At 35.8% G+C, this 22,642-nt stretch overlaps 1 protein-coding gene across 1 annotated transcript in view; it reads left to right on the forward strand.

The window, feature by feature from the left end:
• The window catches only part of LOC138698005 (uncharacterized), a 279,462-nt gene that overhangs the window by 138,403 nt on the left and 118,417 nt on the right, over positions 1-22,642 (forward strand). The window contains exon 3 of the mRNA XM_069823682.1: positions 12,521-12,583. The gene's annotated coding sequence lies outside the window, so the exon portion shown is untranslated. The remainder of the gene's footprint in view (positions 1-12,520; positions 12,584-22,642) is intronic.

Raw genomic sequence — 22,642 nt, forward strand, 5'->3', positions numbered from 1 at the left:
TTATATTATTATTCTAATAATATTATTATTGTTACTATTATATTATTATTCTAATATTATTATTAATTATTAGTTATTATTAGTATAATTTATTATTAATTATATTTTTATTAATTGTGTTTGTTATTAATTGTCATTAATGAGTGTAATTACTTACCACTTCCACCGGGTACGAATACATACATACATACATACATACATATATATATATATATATATATATATATATACACAAGTCATTTTCCAGACATAATTTGAAGTCATACTAACTAGATTTGTAGGCAGACACGTAGAAAATAATTTTATGTAATAATGTTCATGTTCATTGAAAATGAATGTCACGTGTGTGTAATTGGAGACATAAAACATGATAAAAAGAATACTGCATGTATATGAAGCTAAAATCGCGGCGATTATGGTACCGTTTTGTTGTCATTCAAGTGGATGGTCACGTTCGAATTGTGTTCTGAAAGGTGGTCAAAATGCAAAGCACGTCGTCCCTCAGCACCGCGAGATAATGCGATGTTTTGTGAGCGATAACGGTATAAAGGCTAAATAAGATAATGGAGGATTCATTAACACGCCTTCCAGAGACTTTCTTCATTGATAAATGGGGGAGATAGCAAGTGGCAAGGACTGCGTGGTCACGGAGGGGGTCCTGAGAAAGGAGGATGCCCGTTGTCACGGTGATGCAGCAATAGCAGCGCCCTTGACAACCAAACGCGATCGTGATAACAATGGCGGTGATAATGACTCCGGCAACACGCTCTCAGGTCTTGCGCTGCTCCTCGCAGCTTTCTACAGCCAGAAACGAGGTGAAACTGGTCCACTGCTGTTAGCACTAGTACTTAGGCCTACTTGAGCCATGGCAAAGCAATAATATAGTATTTGAGTACCTAATATTAGTGACAAAAGTAGCAACTCTAAGGACTCATTCGCAATGTAAACCTTTCTGTGAACACAATGTTGACAAGGAAGTAGGAACTGTTCCATTGAAGCAGACCATTCACAATACTTTCCACTTATAACCTACCCAGTATAAACTCGCCAACTTTCATACTTTTAAGTTTCAGTCTGTGTCCCTTATGGCCCAGTAATAACCAACAGCTGGATCCAAAGTTCTCTGGTTGTATTCTGGATCAGAGCAATAAACTTTTAAGGGCGACAAAATCCTTAGCGTTGATTTCCTCGGGAGATAAATAAAAAACTCTGTCTCCTGTGTCACTGATAAAGGAAAATGGAAAAGAAAATACAGTAATATAAAGCTTTTTATATTAAGTATACAGGGTGTTAAAAAGTATCCAATATTTTAGGAAGTGCTAGTATGCATCAAAACAAGAAAATAATGTCTAATAAACATGGGTCCTACAACACATACTTTCTGAGATATGAACACTTGTTCATCGGAGGTGCTCAATGTGACGTCCATTCATGGCAATGCATTCCTCTGCCCTTCGGCGTAAGGAATCACACACTCTTTGGAATTTACCATAACCAAAAGTCTATTGGATTTAGGTTTGCGGAACGAGCAAACCAAGGTGTGGGGCCTTCCCGATCAATCCAGCGGTCCTGAAATGCCAGTGTCAGGTGTTCAAACTCATTGCGGAAAAAAAATGTGCTGGTGTGCCATCATACATGAAGCACACCTGTAGTCTTTGCTGACATGGCACATACTCCAGAAAGGTAGGCAATACGTTAATAAGAAAGTCCTGATAACGAGCCCCAGTTAATTTCTGTGGTAGCACGTATGGCCCTTAATCTATCGCCAAGAACGCCTGCCCATACGTTGATTGAGAATCGGTTCTGATGCCTTATTTCTTCAACTGCATGGGAATTTTCATCATCCCAAACATCATGATTACGAAAATTCACAATACCAACTCTGCTGAACCCCGTTCACATCCGCAACCAAACTTTTGTTTTCAATATTTCTTGCGACGTATCATTATTCCATGACAGGGGTGTCAACTACGGTATGATTATCTGGTAGCCTGGTGTATTGTAGGGCAGAAAAATGCATTGCCATGAAAGGACGTAATGTTGAGCACTTCCTATGAACAAGTGTTCAGATCTCAGAAAGTGTGTGTTGTAGGACCCATGTTTATGAGACATTTTTTCCTTCTTTTGATGCATACTATCACCTCCCAATATATTGGATACTTTTTTAACACTCTGTATATCCAGTATAAACTCGGTAACTTTCATACTTTTAAGTTTCAGTTTGTGTGAAATAAATTCGTCACTTATGGCCCAGTAGTAACCAACGGTGGGATCCAAAGTTCTCTGGTTGTATTCTGGATTAGAGCAATACATTTTTAAGGGCGAAAAAACCATTAGCGTTGATTTCCTCGGAAAGTAAATAAAAACTGTCTCTCCTATGTCGTTGATAGAGGATAATGGAAAAGAAAATACAATAATATAAAGCTTTTTATAGTAAGTATATATTGTAAATAATATGTGTAATTATTATTTTATTATCTGCAGAGATTTGCATGTAAATGTGCATTTAACAATGTCCTGAGCTTATATCTTAAGATTTCTTCAGGCTGAATTTTTGGACTATTTTTCCACCATTTCTCACGCATGTTAAATTTTGACGCAGAATAACCTCTGTACGTCTGACTAAAGTTCTGGCTGATATGTACAGACCCAGAAACAAAATTTGGGCTACCCAATTTTATTAAGTTCCAGATATAACGCACTGCACATGTGCAGTAAACAAGAGCGCCTGAATGTATGCTACTTGTGGTCAGTCTTGCGAAGCTTGTTGCCTACCTAGAGAAGGACTGCTATCAGGACTCGATCCATTTTTTAATTCCGTATCTGTACATATATTGTCAGGCAGTACACTTGATATGTGTCAGAGGAGGAGCAATTGTTTGTCTGATTAGTGTAACATGTAACTAGTCGTAACTAGTCAGCGATGTATGCAATGGAGTGGGAAAATAACTGGCCACCCTACCCATTATCTCCTGGCTTAGTTGCTTCATGAGTGATGTCTTATTGGTGTCACTTATGAGGTTCAGACCTGTTTTCGGATAGTTGACTAAACAACAACAATAACTTCTGCTTTTGAAGCGCAGTTAATAAAATACCACCACCACCATCCTCGCCATTAGCCGACCATCACCACCATTATTATGGCCACCGGCGTAGCTCAATCGACTGAGGCGCTTGCCTGCCGATCCGGAGTTGCGCTAGGTTTTTTCCGAAGTTTTCCCCAACTATAAGGCGGATGTCAGGTAATCTATGGCGAATCGTCGGCCTCATCTCGCCAAATATCATCTCGCTATCACCAAAACACATCGACCCTAAATAATCTACCAGTTGATACAGCGTCGTTAAGTAACCGACTAAAAAAACCACTAGCCTACCATCACCACCACTATCATCACTACCACCACCATCACCACCAGTTAACGCAGCAAGCCTACTGAATTTCATCAACAGTGGGATTATACAAGTTGTCCCAAAGTTAGCGCACACGGGCTATGTCGTATGGTTGAAAATGGACATGAAAATATTAGTCATAAAACTTCAACCTAAGAATTTTTGATTGCACAAATGGGCAACACTGCACAATGTAGAATATCTCAGTAATCTAGGCCTACTGTTATGTAATGTGTACTTTATTTATCTACAGCAATCTCACTAGGGGTTTTGATTTATCGAGAGAAAATCAAAACTCGAGTGGGATTTACTGGTCTATTACACGTTTAGAAGGAAGTAATTATATAAAGATTAAAATAAATAAAGTACTCTAACACAATAACATATTAATTGACTTGCGAAAACAATAAACTGTCTTCCAATGTATTATTGTACCATCTCATCAATACGAATATTCCGCTAGGTGGCAGTAGTGTATTATGATGAGCTGTTCTCTTGTTACCAGTTGTGAACTCTATGGATGATTAATAGTCAAGAACGTTTTGTTGATTCGGTTTCATTTTCATTAAAACAGTTGCATTCCACTTCAGTTATGTATATTAAACAATCTCTGATACGTGACTATCCATAATTTCATACAGAAGAACATATAACTTAACCGAAATAATATAAATAAGATAAATGATAGAAAAGTTTTAATTAAGGATGAAATAAACATGAATTATTTTAAAAGGTACAAGTATTGAAAGTACGATGTTTGCAAACAAACAAACAAATGCTAGGGAGGTGATAAAATCAAATACTAGGGAGATGATTAAAAATTTTAGGATAAGCAGCCATGATAGGTCGAAACACGTCGTCCTGTACCGTTTTATTAGTCGAAAGTAGTATGACGTAGTAAAAGTGAAATAGTCATTGTAACTAACAAGCAATAAGATAAGAAATGAATAAACAATAGTTTATTACGAAGTTATTAAAGAAAGTAATGGAACACAGAAACAATTCGTACAGTACAGGAAGTTATTACAAATTAAAATAACAACATGAAAACGAGGAAGGTGATCTGCACCAGGAACATCAGTTTTAAAGAACAGTATGGTACGGATAACCTGGACTAGGATTACTAGAGTAACATTTGAAAAAAATACAGCGTTGCCACGTTGTGCAATTAATAATTATTCGGACAAAATTTTGTGATATATTTTCGTCTCTATTTTCATCCAGTATTCACATGATAGTCTGTGCGCGCGAATTTTTGGGTCAGCTGTATAAGAATTCGTAAGGTAGAATATACCTAATCTAAAGAGAGAAAACGATATATTGCAGTATAATATATACTTTTATTAATAATTTGAAAATTATCAATCTTATGGCTTAACAAGCAAATATACAAAAAACAAGTTATAACTGTTTTAAAATATATTTTACGTAACATTTATATGTCTTTTATTACAAGTGCAAACGTTTTCACCCACCTGGGGCATCATCAGACTAGAATGACGATATCAAGTATCAAAATCAAAAGTTAAAATAAAATGTGTGATAACAATATGTGCTATACAATTGCATCTTTATGGAGAAGGTGGAGTGTGTTTCATGCTAAACTTATCTATATAATATAAGAACTTGTGTGTAAGAACTTGTATTCTACAGTTGTAAATGACAACTTCGATGAATGAATATTAAAATCATTGAATGTAACGCTAATATAGGTCAACTTATTAACAAACTGCACTTGTAATAAAAGGCATATGAATGTTACGTAAAATATATTTTAAAACAGTTATAACGTAACTTGTTTTTTGTATATTATTTGCTTGTTAAGCCATTAAGATTGATTATTTTCAAATTATTAATAAAAACAGAATATATATAGTATATATAGCATTGGCTTATCGGAACATCAACATGAATTGTAAAAATATAATTGATATCTGTAGGCCTAGTGAGGGAGTAAACTGTCAGATGGAGATGGTGTCTGTAAAATGTAATAGTAAAATTACCGTATAAACAAAATGGCAAGCGGATAAGCCCGAGATAAAATATTGTTGGGACAAAGACTAATATGAGAATAAAGAATCAGCCTAGTTTCTAGAAACGATGACTGGATTGATTACCACCACAGTAGTGTATGCTGTGAGAACAATCCTTTGTTGGGTAACTTTCTCCATTTCTCCTCCTAAACAATGTTCTAAAGGTCAAACTATTTTAATGCACTTCTTCCTAAATTACTCCTAAATTACAGGTCTTCTCATCATTAAGCTTTACAGCACAACAATGAGAATCAAGCTTCATAAATAATACGCCGTATGTAAAGGCAATAATTACTGACGCATCCAAGGCCAATTCAGACTTTCTATCAGGGCAATCGGAGGATTATATAAGCGCGTGAACATGTAAATTGGTTTAGGAGGGTTTAAAGAGCTCTGGTGTTGGCAGTAATTAGAAAGAACACGTGTGCTTAATAACTTAAATAATATATTCTCCTGTGAACGCTTCATTTCTTTATCCTAATTAGCTCCTATCGACAAAATTAATTTCCGCCGTTACTAGGATTAAATGACTGTTTGTTGTTTCCGATCTCTGATAACGAATTTGAATGTCGTCATGAGCGTCAGGAATCACACCGACAGCTGAATTGCTGCGAGAGGTGACAGACCAGTAGTGAGTGATTTCATAACCAGAGTGCACGGTGTATCACATTAGCAATGCCCAAGAAAATCCAGCCTTTTTGGGAAGGTAGATGACAACCCTTTCCGATGCCAAATACAGTTACGTGAAAATCATAGGAGCCTGCAAAAAAAGTGGTTTATAGGCCTACAGAATGTGTTTGATGTTACTGCTTTTCTTAATTGCTGTAGCCTATATCGAAGTCACATTCAACTTCAGTCTTTGTCCATTACAAATTCTATTTGGATTCGCCTAGTCTTCGGAGTGATATGGCTAGCGGTGGGTCTAGATGACATTCTTCGACAAGGGGAAAAAATTGTTATACTGTTGGCGAGATTCAAATCGACAACACTGGCTTGCAAACATCGCGTGGATTTTTACTGCTTCAGTTAGAAATCTTGCATTATGAGAAACAGGTGGAGGATATCCAAGTAGCTACTTAATCGCCCATCTTAACAGCAATTCTAATACCGTCTTCCAAACGACAACAATAAAAATAAGAAACCCAGAAGTTACAGAACAAATATTCAGCGTTTCTTCTTGAGATGGAAGCTAATTGCAGCACAAATTATTACCCGGGGCTCAACACTCGACTGTTTCACGTTCTTAAAGTAATGAAATAGCGCTATAACATTCCTGCACGAGTACAATGCGGATAAAACACTCGTTTTAGCGGATCTTCCTGGTCTTTTAAACTTGGCTTACGCAACCATTTTCTTTGTTCGTCCACCAGAAAATGATTGATGCCTAAGTACTTAAAATTCATAATTATGCTTTGTGTATTCGTTTTAAGAAACAGCAGCAGCAGTCAGCTTTATGTTTCCTATATGTAGCCACAACCATGTAAGATTTTTATCTAAATTGCCTCATAGCCGTAACCACTATAAAATTCTGCTTTATTCTTCGTATAGAACCAATAATTTCATTGAAGAAGCATTCCTTTTCCGGTATGTCATAAAATGGAAAATAAAAGAATGTTGGAATCCACAGGCGACAAATGCAATGTTCCATGAAAGAAGGGCATATATTATTCGTTCATTAATTTGCATTAACAGAACGAACTCAGGTGTAACTGCAGATCTAAGAGAAGCTAATAATTGCCAAGAATGCGACCTTATTACTTCTCCGACTCGGACTCAATCCTCATAACGATGTCACTGGTGGATAATGTACGAAGTTCAGGGATTTTCTCGTGGTTTTCTGTTTCCTCAACTTAAGAAACATTGAATAATTTCAAGGGAAAAATTGTTCCGGGGCCGGGTATCGATCCTGAGACCTCTGGTTGAACGTACCAGCGCTCTACCACTGAGCTACCCGGGAACTCCACCCGACACCGTCTCAACTTTTCCCTTTATATCCATACAACTCGCGTGGGCTGACGAAACGCCAGAGACCCACAACGAGTGCACACAATCTCTGTGTGACTTGGAATTGTGGTTTTCTGTTAACGTACACAGTAACGTATATATTATGCAATAGTGGGTAGCTCAGTGGTAGAGCGCTGGTACGTTCAACCAGAGGTCCCAGGATCGATACCCGGCTCCGGAACAATTTTTCCCTTGAAATTATTCAAATCTGCTTTACAGGGAGCTTCACCTGAAAGACTAGATTTGCTTAAGAAACATTGTTCACAGAATGGCGTATAAATTTAGATGGCATCAGATGGATATCAGCAGTTGTGTCTGCATAACGCTTAAGCCTCACACTTTTCAAGTAACTTGAATTCAAGTCACTTGATTCGACGAACTTGAAAAGTGCGAACTATATTTCAAGTTGACTTGAAATCAAGTACCGGCTTGAATTCAAGTTTCAAGTGAAGTTGAATCCCTTTCTACTTTTTACTTGACTTGAAAGGACACTTGAAACAACTTGAAGAGTGTGAACGTCACTTGAAAACTTGAATACAAGGAGAAAAGCGCGTGCATTTAAATTAAAAGCTGTTTAAGATCGTTAAATTAATAGCCGATTGTTTTTCTGTTCTACTGGGAACGTAAAAACAACAGGAAACAATAATAAGGGAAATAATGACCAAATATTTGAGTCTCTGAAGTTGTATAAAACTCACGAAGGCCTGTTTATTACAGAAACTGCAAAGTTTAGTGACAGAAATGCAAAGGAAGCTGCGAAGGAAGGAAGAGTTCATTGAAGAATTGAACAGGAGAGATTTTGGACACGGATGAGATATGAAAGACAATTAAATACCATTAAACTATAGATAGAGAAGAAGTGAGGAAGAATGGAGAGATTAAGAGGAGTGTTCCTTGAAAGGATGACATTTTATCTGCCGAAACTGGCATAGTTCAATATGGCTGATAGATTTTTTGGGGAACTGGAATAGGTTCAAAATAGACATTTTCAATTATGGTAAATCAGATCTGCTTATATTTTATTACATTTACATTAAGAATTATTAAATCTGCTTGAATATTTCACTTCTTCTATTTGTAATGGTCAATGGTCGTGTATTATCTAATTCGTAACCCATACTGAACAACGCGTCTTCCATTTGTTCAATAATATTTATCACTTCCCTGGCACGGAGGCTTGCTACTACAGAAATTCCTAATTGCACAACTTCCATCGATGCCATTTTATCCTATTTGAAAACAAAATAACTTGAATATGTCTAAACTGCGACTTGAATTCAGGTTACTTTAAATCACGTGACTTGAATTCAAGTTACTTGAAAAGTGTGAACGAGGCTCTACGACCATGGACAGATGTTAGTGATGGTGGATCCGCCGCAGACGTCTAGTTGTCAACATCCGGCTCGGTATGGGAATAGCCTAATCTGTTTGATCTGGTGACCATTAGGGAGCTGCTTGAGCTTCTCTGTGCGTTATATCTGAATTAAAATTTAACAAAGATGTGCGTTTAATATCATCACTACTCAGCGCGTTGTACGCTAAATGGTAGCTGTGTTTCAAAACTTCCGACTGCATTTCCACAACGAGAGAAACTGAATATGTGTTGGGTATGAGGAACAAACTTCAAAATTTACATAAAACTCATTCTGAAAACCGAATAAAACTATTTTTGTTTTAACAACTACAAAACTTATCGCAAGTTGGAGACAAGGATTTTTTTTTTTTTTGACTCGCACTTCGAGAGAGGAACAGAGGTCAAGAATTTTCTAGAATAAGGTGATTGTACATTGGAGCTAAGAGGGATGAAGTTTCAGGCGAATGGAGATAGTTACATAATGTAGAACTGTACGCATTGTGTTCTTCACCGAACAATAATTACTTACTTATAAATGGCTTTTAAGGAACCCGCAGGTTCATTGCCGCCCTCACATAGGTCCGCCATTGGTCCCTATCCTATACAAGATTAATCTATTCTTTATCATCATATCCCACTTCCCTCAAATCCATTTTAATATTATCCTCCCATCTACGTCTCGGCCTCTCCAAAGGTTTTTTTCCCTCCGGCCTCCCAACTGATTTCTGGATTCGCCCATACGTGCTATATGCCCTACCCATCTCAAACGTCTGGATTTAACGTTCATTATTATGTCAGGTCAAGAATATAATGCGTGCAGTTCTGTGTTGTGTAACTTTGAGGACTGCCAAATCAACCCCCAATAATGACACTATCTACGGCTCTTCTCTCAAGTCTGACCCCAAGTAATCCTCAAATTTAGTCTATTAATGGAATTTGTAGCATTTGGAAACTCTTGTCTTATTTTTGAATGAATTTTACTACGTCCACATGTCGATAGATAACATCTTGTATCATCTTACAGGTAGTTTGGTATAGGGCTCAATTTGTTCTCACATTGCTTTCTGTGTTATAACCCGGGGCCAGACGTGGGTCTGATATAAACTCGATTTGATTTAATGCCCGACTTTCTATTCCAGCAACATAGTTTTTATTTTATCTTGATTACAGGTTAGGTTTCGAAAATTTTTCTTTGGATAACCTTATCCACCTCTTCTTGATACTATTTTGTTTCAAAGTATCATTAGTCATTACTTTACTCTTTACCATTATTATCTCCAAGATAATCATGCGCATTATTTTCATTAATATAATACTAGATAGAATTACTGACTGAAATGTTAATAATTATAAATTTATTAGTTTATCCATAATACAATCCTTTACCACCATCAGAAGTGCTTCTTCCGTTATCACATTTCTTTCTATTTCTTCCTCTATTATTTCTATACCTTCTTTCAATTCGTAATGAAACCAAAATTATTGTGCACACATTCCTTCTAACCATTCATGCTTCTCTTTTGTCACTTACTGAATTCCGGTTAAGGGGAAGTAAATTAATATATAATTGACTACTAGATGACAAGATCTTGTCTTAAAACTGGCTACTTTTGACTGTAGAATGATGGAGTAGTTTGAAGTATATTTTGTAGTCATTTATATAAGTGACGTACGCATGAAAACAGGTTTCACTTAGTATGGCGCCGTTCGAAAAGTGACATGGGCATGTAACAGCCCGCCTAGCGGTGATTCAGTGCATAAATTTTCGGCAATAAAATCTCACGACTTATACATTACATTACAAGATGTAATACATTGACATACCTTATAATAAATGCTGGAACTGTCTACATCTTTTGAAAAGATTTCACACGTTGGATATCGTTTCTATCGATAGAATTTAATCCTAATCACACGGCCAGTTTCTTTCAATTTATGAAATACTCCTTTATTTATTTTTAACAATTTCGTTGCTTTCCAAATTGATGTCTTGGATACATCCGCTGTTGAGCTAACTTTATTAACCATTTCGTGGAAGACTGTTCTATCTCATAGCCAATGTCATCATATTATATTCAGTTAGAACACGATTTATGTGCCCACCAGTTTCTCTCAAATTTGTCACTAAATTCTGGACTGTTAAATCAGAAAAAATATTTCCTTAGAAATATTGCACGACAATTATTGTACGATTTCTTCGTAATATACGTACCATGATTGAAGATTCAATCTTATATTGTATAAGCCTACTACGTTACCATAAACTAAAAAAAAGCGCACTGAATGCAAATAAGCTGTATACTAATTCGCTAACATTAACGTCCCTTAAGACTTACTACGCAGAACAAAAATCTTACCCAAATTATTTCCTCGGCAGTCGCGTTCGATCTACAACAGTGAAAGCCCTACGGCATTCATCTGTTTGCAACCTGTTTTCTGGCGAACGCTCTGTATGAGTATATTTTTTTCAGTGTCGGGTGCTTTTCCATTGTTTATAACTCATTGGAGTTTCATCTTCAGCAGTAACGAGTATAAACTAAAGATTACTTTGTCATTGGATATATGTTAACGCTAGGAATTTGATCGTAACTAAAGTAGAAATGGTGCATTGAGAGGCAAAACAAAAGTATTCCTAAGTACGATCACAGTTCATCAGAAATTTCACTTGGCCTCGTGATATTTGAAGCCAGATCATCAGCGTTAAAAGTCTATGTCCTAGTCATTTTTTTGTGTATATATCAATTGTAACTTTACGATGTAATGACGGTTCGAAGAATAAATCTTAATAATAATAATAATAATAATAATAATAATAATAATAATAATAATAATAATAATAAGAATAATAATAGTTTTATTTTCCCTGGCAGAGTTAAGGCCATCAGACCTTCTCTTCCACTCAACCAGAATCAAATCACATACAGAAAAATACATACCGGTAATCATCCACTTATATTTTGTTGGCTTCGAATTTTGCAGAAGTCCTGCTAATGCCAATAATAAGAAATAGTTACTGAAGTGTCTTACTACATCAAATTTCGACTGTAATTTATAAAACACACACGCTATAAAATGAAAAGGTTTTTTTGTACATTTTATACAACTTTCTCAAAATTAGTTTGTCAGGCCGCTTTTAGTCTAATATAATGACCATTTAAAACTTAAGATTGATTTTTTATTTTATGTGGAGGAGTAGCCCGAATGCTGACATTACAGCCCCTAATAGGCTTATTGTGCCTTACCACTCCTTTACATACGAATATTTTCCTCCGAAGGGCCTCTTGGTTTGTAGATATCATGACTCAACTATGTGACGTCATAAGTGGATTCTGCCATGTAGGCTGAGAGTTCCAGTGAAATTCCACTAGAGTACCCTTTCGTCCCTCCCCAAAAGCATACTACGCCTCCTGAGACTGATGCCATGTTTATGCTAGTCGCAGTTTCATGTCGACGCCATTTTGATTAATGATATTACAATGATAATAGCTATCGAAATAGAGAGTAACAGCGGAATGACTGAGTAAAATGGAAGAACACAAAAAAGAACTCAGGAAACTTGACTTTATCCGTCACAAATTTGACTCATCGCCAGGATTTAAACTTAGGTCTCACAGATCCAACTGAGCCTCGTAGGCCTAATTAATTAGATGAGTAGGCTATATAGATATAGTGCTTAATATGGTTTCATTCAGAAATCGTCTGTTCTACTTTATGTCTAAATTATTAATTTTATTTTCAGGTCTTATGCTGTAATTGGACTTCACTCACGTTCAAGTTTGCCTGCTGACCAAAGACATTATAGGTAAGATATGCAACATCAATCCAATGTTATATCGTCTGTTATGAAATTTGTCATGTAAATAGAGCCTCCCCAGCCCATAGGCTCTAAAGTTACAGGTTGAGCAAAACTTCCCTATACCGCAACGCGAAATCATTCCTGTCGCTTGGTGCGCTCATAAATGTATCAACATACTATTATGCTACAATCAAGGCACATGGCAATACTGTAATGAACGCTCGTTCATGTTGGTGCTTCCGCCAATAAAATATTGTCTTTTAGCTATATAGCGGAGTTTTGTATATACTGTATTTTAGCTATGAAGAGTGCGACTCAAGTGGAACATAGTTTTCATTATAAATTTAATCTGTATTGAATAAATGTTTTTTGAAAAATTTCTTACAAACATATCGCTTGAAAGGTATATAAATGTATACTTACATATATAAGTTATATACAGAATTAATACAAATTCGCACGCAAACTGTGCATAGAGCAATTCTTTGTCGACAAGTAATAATAAATGTCAAACAACTTCCGGGCATCAGATATAACTCACATGGGGAGCATGCGTAACGCAGTCCATCCTACGACTACCGAATGTCAGAAGAAAAGGTTTAATGACAGACGATTTGATTTTAATAAGACTTGTTTGTGAGGATGTTGTGCGTTGCAATGCCTTCTGTCTTGAGAGTAATGGAGGTCGCTTTGAACACTTTTTATGAGTGGAAGACATTGTATAAATAATGGTTTTTGTAACCTGAAAATTAAACTTAATTCAAAATAAGTTCAGTTACATCTAACGCCTGGAGAAGATACATGCTCGGCCTTCCATATCCAATCCCCTCACGTGATATGCCTTGTTAGAAAACTAGTCTGGATAATCTGGATAAGAATATCGTATGTTATTGTACTGGATTACAGGCCATTCGGTTAGACTTGAGCTATGACTTGCTCATTCATTCTGAAACTGTGATTATATTATTTGACAGATGCTTTTTAAATTGTGAATATGATATCATCTGAACTGGTTCGTACTCAGATACAACTGACAGATTTCCTTCTTTTCCATTTGCAATGTGTCTACCACTGCGCAATCAAAAGCCAGAGCTCAGGTTCCAACAAACAACCTATAAACAATTCTATTGTTATTGGTAGGCCAACGTAAATTTAACAACATATTATGGCAGTATTTATCTTGAATATACTGCATGTTTACTTGATTTGTGTCATGAGAACACCTAAAAATATAATAAAATATAATAAAGAATTGTATTACCCCATTTGACGATGACTTCTTATCTCAAAAACTGAACGTCATAGGTTATACGAGTAAAATGCATAAAAATTTGTATTTTTTTTTTTTCGAAGAATCATAATAGAAATAACACGAGTGCTAAAATTATATCTTTGTGTCTTTCATTATGCATGCGTTATAGTCTTCAGTGCACTGCTTAATTATCTTTACATTTTGCAGAACACACAAATAAAAAATTTCTCCATATAAAGGGTGATTCGGTTACTAGGCCCTATGTTACCAACTTTTAGGGATGATAGAGGAGACAATTATGAACAACTTTCATATAGGAACCTATGTCCGGAAACATTTCGTTTGGTAGTTACAAGCCTAGATATGTTAGTCTGTGCAATCAGCTAGAATTGAACTCAGGGCCATTCTTTTTAAGTTTTGTTGCAGACAACCTGTTCACTGCAAACGTTGGTGATTTCTCATAAACATGGTATAATCTAGTTGGGATCGTAAATGATATTTTGACTGATTAAACCTTGCAACTTTCCTTCCATTGCCTTTTGCTCTTCCATAGAGGAAATGGATAACAGCAAGTTCCGAGGAAAGTTGCAAGACTTAATCAGTCAAAATATCATTTACGATGCCAACTAGCTTATAGCCTACCAAGTTTACGAGAAATCACCAACGTTTGCAGAAACGGGTTGTCTGCAACAAAACTTCAAAAGGATGGCCTTGAGTTCGATTCTAGCTGGTTACACTGACTAACATATCTAGGCTTGTAACTACCAAACAGAATGTTTCCGGACATAACTAGAATCCTATATGAAGGTTGTTCATAATTGCATCTCTTATCATCCCTAAGAGTTTGTAACATAGTCACTGAATCACCCCCTATATACAGTCAACTGATGAAATTTGTATGTTTGTAAATGGTATTAATCTGCTTGCTACATTGTATTGTATATTTTTGTATAAGTTTTGACTTGTTCCACACCTTAAAACTGCAATGCTTTTGGAAGATCTATGGAATACTATAAATGAAATTAAAGTTCAACAGGAGAAAAGAGAGCAAAAGGGTATAAAATTATAAAATTAAAAGACGAGAAATTGGGAAAGAAATACAAAAAACAGAAAGGATAAATGAAAGAGTGAATAAGTAGGATAAAATCAGAAAGGCAAATGAGAAAAATGAACAATCTTAGGAAAAGGAAAGGAAATAAAAGAAGAAAGTAAGAAAAACAGGACAGGGTAGAGATAGTTATAAAATCGAATAAAAAAGGAATAGAGAAATAATACATAAAACATGATAAAAACGGAGAAAATTAATATATAGACCTAATTTGGGAGATCTTAAATGAAACAATTGATCAAATGAGTGAACTGTTTGGAAAAGAATATTGAAGAGTGATCCCTCAACTCGCTCATTTAATTTGGACATTTTTTTTACGAATTTTACATATAATGTATGATTATATTTGAGACCTCTAACATATTTGAAACTTCTTTTCTTCCAAAACAACGCCAATTCTTGTCTAAAAGTTTGTGTTGTGTTTGTCACTTGAAAACTCGCTTAGTCCGTAGAATGGTTGATAAAAAAACTAGCCCAGTCCTTTCATAAAAATGGACTTAACGCGTTTTGGGATCATACTCGTCAATTGTATTAATACGTGTTTGGAGTCCTTGGTATTCGAATCCAGGACCTTCAATTTACCATACAGACACGTTGACCATGAAATGCCGCCGACCTCGATAAGTGAGGTCATTAAAGCATCTCTGGTGAAGCAATTTTCATTCTTAAGTTTACGAGTACGAGAGCTGGTCTAAGTGAGGGCATTTCTGAACCTTCTTTTCCCTCTTTCATAACATTGCCCATGGTGATTTATTCTATAGCTTTGAGTTCCACACCTTTCCTGTAGGGATCCTAAAAGTTTCTAGTAAAGATTTTAAGGACTCGGGTTAACATTATATCACAGCCTATTGTAACAGAGCCTCAAGCTACCAAAAAAAAAAAAAAAAATTAATAGCTCTTGTTAAGACATGGCCCACCTGTAGCTATGTATGTTACCACGGTTTATTACCGAAGGGGATCGCAGGTAGAATGCGTGCTGATCACCTGAGATTTGTTAGAGATAACTGGCGACATAAGAAAAATGATAACATATAAAAATTCATAAGTAATCAGATTGATGCTGTAAATGCAGTGGCTATCAAATATGTGGTAGTAAAAAGGTGAAGTTATAATTGAGTCTAAGATACTTTATAATACAGAAAAATAGAAAAATGGCATCCTAATTATACAGAGTGAGTCATAAGTATGTTTGGAAAACGCGTGAGCGTGCTCCTGGATCAAAAATAAAAACAATTCCTTATATGAAAATTTGACTGGAAATGCTTATTTATTGGAAAAAATAGTAATAGTGACTTCTGTTTTCACAAATATCTGATTATATTGTGTTGTTTTTTTTTTATTTTGTACCAGTGTTTGTTTACAAACAATATAGTGACAAAATAGTAGTATATTGTTTTTCTTTTGATTGGACGCGGTGGTCCAATGCCTTGGCCACCCAGCTCACCTGACCTCACCCCATCAGATTTTTATCTTTGGGATCACTTGAAGGTTGTTATCTACGCAACACCAGTAAATGATGCAGAGGAGCTATTGCAACGTGTTAAAAATGCATGTCAATTGATCCGTGATGACAACATGGTGTTTGAGCGAACTCGCCAGTCGTGTGTACGTCGTGCTCAGGTATGTGTAAACAATGGAGGGGGACACATTGAGCACCTTTTGTAAACGTTAAATGACAAGTTTCCAAACATGTACGTGTGACAAAAAAAAAAAAGAACAAAAACAAAGTATGACCATTTCTCCAATAAATTAGAATTTTCCGTCAAATTTTCATATAAGGAATTGTTCTTATTTTTGATCCAGGAGCATGTTCACGCGTTTTCCAAACTTACTTATGACTCACTCTGTATATTAATAGAATAAGTACCAAATTTTTAGATGTATACACTCTTTTAAATACTATTTTGCAGCAAAGAAATGAGATAGAAATACAATTTTTACGGTTTATGATTCAGAAGGCAGTGGAAAGCTACTGTTAATAAACAAACATGGCGGTGCAATTGTCGTTCGATGAACGAAAGTGGATACTGAAATATTATTGGAAAGTGGAGAATGTTGTTGAGGTTTAACGACGTTGGAGGATTGAATTTGGAACACAACCACCAACAAGGTTAACTATCACAAGAATCCGAGACAAGTTTGAAATCGACGAAACGGTGCAAGATGTGTTGAAAGGGCGGTGTTGAAGGAAGAGAAGTTCCACCGATAACGAGAGTGTTGATGCAGTCATGCAGGCTTTTGCACAATCCCCAAAGAAGTCAATGAAGCAATGTTCTGGTAAGAATGGTATCGGCAAATCCAGTTTTCATCGAATTTTGCGAGCTGAAAAATGGGAGCCTTACATTCCGAGTTTTGTTCACGCACTAAGTGAGGATGACCCAGAGATGGATAGGACGAAGAGGAAGTGCTGCGGAGTTCCCGACTCGATCTCCGGATTTAACCCCTCCAGACTTCTACCTATGGGGAGCTCTAAGGGACACAGTGTACGCCACAAAACCACAAACACTGGAGGAACTGAGAGTTCAAATTGAACATTCATGTAATGATATTCCATTAACAACAATCCAGTTGGTATGTCTCTCTGCTGTACGTCGTTGTTGAGGGGTTTGTATACTGTGGCGGGAGGGGATCTTTTTCAACATGTACGAGCGTAAGGAATACAAAACCGCAAAAAATCGTATTTCTGTTTCATCTCGTTGCTGAGAAATAGTGTTTCAAAATGTGTATACATCAATTTGGGACACTCTCTATATATGAGATACATTAGAGAGAAGGAAGACAATAATAATGAGAAAAATGCATAACATTTTTTTGGTGCGAGAGAAGAATCGTCTACCATTGCTAGAACACTAATTCATCCGTCTTTGAACAGTCTTTGTAGCTGATAAGGTTCGCTAAGAATTTTCAGTTATAGTGCAATAGAAAGTACGTAAAATGCCTTGAACCATTAATTTATCTATAAAAACTCTGCCTATATAAGTCTGTCTCTCTTTCTTGATATCCTTTTGGGGAGTTCACAATCAATGCAGCTGCAGTGAAGCCATTGAGCTCATATCTAATTATTAAGAAATGCGGTTTCAAATCTTACAACTCGTTCCAGGTTGCCCTGTTACTGAATTTACGGTACGGTGGTGGTCGAGGAGGCAGTTCTTTGGTTATAATAGCAGGTGTCGTATCCCGTGTACTCTTTATGGGCTGCATCCGAATACCGAGACGATATTTATCGCATGCTGGGAATGTTGTCATAGTTATGTACTCGTACGCGGGGATCTACATTTCGATACAACGACATACAGAACAAGTCTTCTGTGTGCCCCGCCTGTACATCGGATTTTTATTATGTAAAATGTTCCAGAGTATCCTCTTGCCTAGTCATAAAGTTTTACCACAGGCTTACAGTCTTTTACAAAGTCAGTCTAGATTAAACCAGATGTTCATTTAATAAACTTGAGATTATGAAATTTTTACACCTCTGTCCTTCTGAAAACTAACGACAGGCACGACATTTTCTAGCCTAAATACCAGTGCCCCTACGTTTATCTTCCTACCGGCGTCAAATCATGTGTTTGTAATTGGTTTTGAAGATAGCCTATAAATACAAAGAAAAACAAACTTTACTAACTCTTATTACTTAATAATAATAATAATAATAATAATAATAATAATAATAATAATAATAATAATAATAATAATGTTTATTGCTAGAAAAATTTACAAGGAAATTATACACAAATTCTAGTATTCCCCTGAAAGAAATTTATTTATTTATTTATTTATTTATTTATTTATTTATTTATTTATTTATTTATTTATTTACTCTGGTGGAGTTAAGACCATCAGGCCCTCTCTAATCTCGTGCTCAGGAGAGGGTTCAATACTTAAATTACAAAGATAAACAACATCTTAATAATTAATATTCACTAATAACAAAGTGTTTACATTTTAATTTAAAACAGTTTTTTAACGTATGAGGGTATTTCTTTATTAATTTCTTATAAATTCAAGAACCAATATTACTACTATGATTGAAAACGATGCTCATTAAACACTTAGGTTCAAACAAACATATCGCATCCATGTCTTTGGTTTATGTCTGTAACTATAATGATCCGAAATTTGTGCGGTAGGGGAGACTGGGCTAATTCCGCAATATTAAGAAGTAAATCTATCATATTTTTATCAAAATATTTATTGAAAAATATTATCAAGATATGTAGACATGGACGAAACCTTTCATTACTAAATGAGGTAGAGAGACCTATTAAAATGCAAATATATTTAGTTGTACATGCATTACAGTTGAAAAAGAACTCGGGTAATTCCGCAACAGTGCCGATTAATCCGCAGTAGGACTTGGCTAATTCCGCAGTCGTAAATAATTATAAAATACATTTTGAAAGTAACATAAAAGAAACAATTTATATGTAACAATGCTCACTTTCTTCACAGCTGTGTAACAAAACACGAAAAACAGCCAACTTTCGGTGTTTCACTGTATTGACGACAGAGGTGTCGACCAATATCCTTGATTTTTTTCTATAGCACTGCAGAAGACATGCCTCCTGTTGACAGCCTCTCAAAACTTAAGTTCACGCTATTGTAAAGCCGCAGTAAAATCATATATGCACTACTGCGGAATTACCCGTACTGCGGAATAAGTCGATTATCCCCTATAAAATTTAATAATACAATCATATAATTTTGATGTATTTTTAAGGCTTAAAATTCTTTAAACAATAAGAATAAACAATAGCCCCTTTTACACACATCAGTTATTCATAGATTTCAAAAAGGCATATGACTCTATTAAGGGAGATATTTTTTTATAATATTCTTACTGAAATTGATAGTCGCAAGAAGCCAGTTCGATTCATTAAAATGTGTCTCAGTGAAACATACAACAGAGTACGTATAGACCAGTATCCGTGTAGCGCCTTTCCAATTCAGTGCGGGCTAAAAAAAGAAGATGCATTTTAACATTGCTCTATAATAGCCCTATGCCATTATGAAAATTCAGGAAAACAGAGGAGGGTTTGAAATTGAACGGGTTACATCAACTGCTTGTTTATGTGGATGACGTGAATATGTCAGGAGAAAATCCATCAACTATTAGGGAAAACACGGGAATTTTACTTGAAACAAGTTAAGGAGGTAGATATGGAAGTAAATCCCGAAAAGACAAAGTATATGATTATGTCTCGTGACCAGAACATAGTACGAAATGGAAATATAAAAATTGGAAATTTATCCTTTGAAGAGGTGGAAAAATTGAAATATCTTGGAACAAAAATGACAAAATATAAATGATACTCTAGAGCAGGGCTGGGCATCGGGAGCGGAACCAGACTCTAAACGGGGACGCTTAATTTTCATCCGTGACTGAATCAACGCTGCGCGGTGTTCGGCGGGGAAGAAAGGGGATGGAGAGAAATCATATGGCTCCCCGTGTGAGAGTAGAATCCGCTCTTGCTACCCAGCCCTGCTCTAGAGGAAATTAAACGCAGTATAATTATGGGAATGCCTGTTATTATTAGGTAGAGAAGCTTCTGTCATCTAGTTTGCTTTCTAAAAACCTGAAAGTTAGAATTTATAAAACAGTTATATAACCGGTTGTTTGTATGACTGTGAAACTTGGACTCTCACTTTAAGAGAAGAACAGAAGTTAAGGATGTTCGAGAATAAGGTGCTTAGGAAAATATTTGGGGCTAAGAGGGATGAAGTTACAGGAGAATGTATGTATGTATTTATTCACACTGCAATGGGTATATACCCGGTGGCAGTGGTAACTAATTACACTCAATAATGACAATAATAAACTTATTAATTAAAAATACAATTAATGATAATACTAATAATTAATACTAATAATAATAATAATAATAATAATAATAATAATAATAATAATAATAATAACAACAACAACAACAGGGAATATACTAAATTAAATGAAACGATCACTTAAAATAACATTTGAATTATTCTAATTTGTATCTTAAAACTAAGATCGAACTAAAACCCACGAGTATATGTTCATATCTGCACAAGTACCTTTCAACATTACACTCATTTCGCTGTCAACTCACTCACTGCACTGGAACTACGACACATTTCACTGATTCTATCCTGATTTCACTAACACTTCAAAAACATTTCACTGTTCAAATACTTTGCACTGCCACTATAACCTATACAGCTTCGCTGACAGGAACACGTTTCACTTACACAGCACACTTCACTGACACGACATACTTCTTCACTGATACAACACACTTCACTGACACAACATAATTCTTCACTGATACAACACTTCAATAACAACATATCATTTACACCCTTTAAGTACTGTGTATAATTACCGTCTATTAGTAAGATCCTTAAGCCTATTTTTAAATACATTTTTGGTTGTTGGTAAAGCCTTTAGTAAGTCTGCAGGTAAAGCATTCCAGTCCCTGATAGTACGATTGAGAAAAGAAAACTTTCCAGTGTCCGTCCTCTGCCTTCTTTCCCTCAATTTATATGAGTGGTCGTTCCTTGAAGAGTAATTTGGCGGCTGCAACCTATTTTTTATTTCTTTCCAGGCAGGCTCACCTCTGTATGTTTTGAACAGTGCGCATAATCGAATTCGCGTTCTCCTGTCCGTGAGTGTGTCCCATTTTAATGGTGAATTTTTCCGACAACACTTAAGAGCCCGTTTTTGAATCTTTTCCAGTGTCTTAATATGTTCTAATCTGTAAGGATCCCAAATGCAGCACCATATTCCATTACTGGACGTACTAGTGATTTATATGCAATCTCTTTGGATTTATCAGAACCTTTTCTTAGTACCCTCATCACAAAGTGTAACGCTCTCCATGCTTTTCCCGCTGTGTCTGTAACGTGTTCCCCCCAGCCGAGATCGCTGCTAAATGGAGGAAGTTACACAATACAGAATTGCACGCATTGTATTCTTCACCTAACGTAATTAGGAACATTAAATCCAGACGTTTCAGATGGGCAGGGCAGGTAGCACGTATGGCTAAGTAAGTAAGTTAAGTATTTCAAGTATTCTTCTCTGTAATAAATCTAGTAGAATAAGTTTAGGTATATAAGCACTTCTCATCATAATCTTCCATATTGGATTAGAGACAGAAATAAGGCAAGGCAAACTGTACGCAGTACGTCTTCGGTAAGATATTTCGCAACTGCATAAAATATCCTATATAATTTAACGTGATTTGATGCAAACATAGTTAATATATTTGTGTCTTTTCAGATGTTTAACAATTATGACTCCTAAATATTTAACTTCGGATCAATCATTTAGCCTATAGGCCTAAGTGGGCCTTCAAGACTTACACGTCTGCCATTTTTATTTTGTTATTCTTATTCTGCTACCACTTAGCTTCTCTATCTTTTTATCTTCTTTTCTTGTCCTTCTCTTCTTTTTAGTCGATTATTTAGAGAGGCTGTGTCAATTACTATGTTATTTACATCGATAAAATTGATGATAGAGATAGAGTATTTGAACAAAATGAGACCAAGAATTCACCATAGATTACCTGACATTTTCCTTACAATTGGGGAAAATCTCGGAAAATTCCAAACGGGTGAGAATGCAGGGATCTCTAACGAACAAGCTAATAAGACAGTTATAAGCCGTTAGGTAGGGCATAGTAATGCAAAGGCAGCAGTATATCCGAGATTCTTAAATGAAAAAGGCCAGGTT

Source organism: Periplaneta americana, chromosome 1 (assembly GCF_040183065.1).
Source record: "Periplaneta americana isolate PAMFEO1 chromosome 1, P.americana_PAMFEO1_priV1, whole genome shotgun sequence".
Taxonomy (NCBI): Eukaryota; Metazoa; Arthropoda; class Insecta; order Blattodea; family Blattidae; genus Periplaneta; species Periplaneta americana.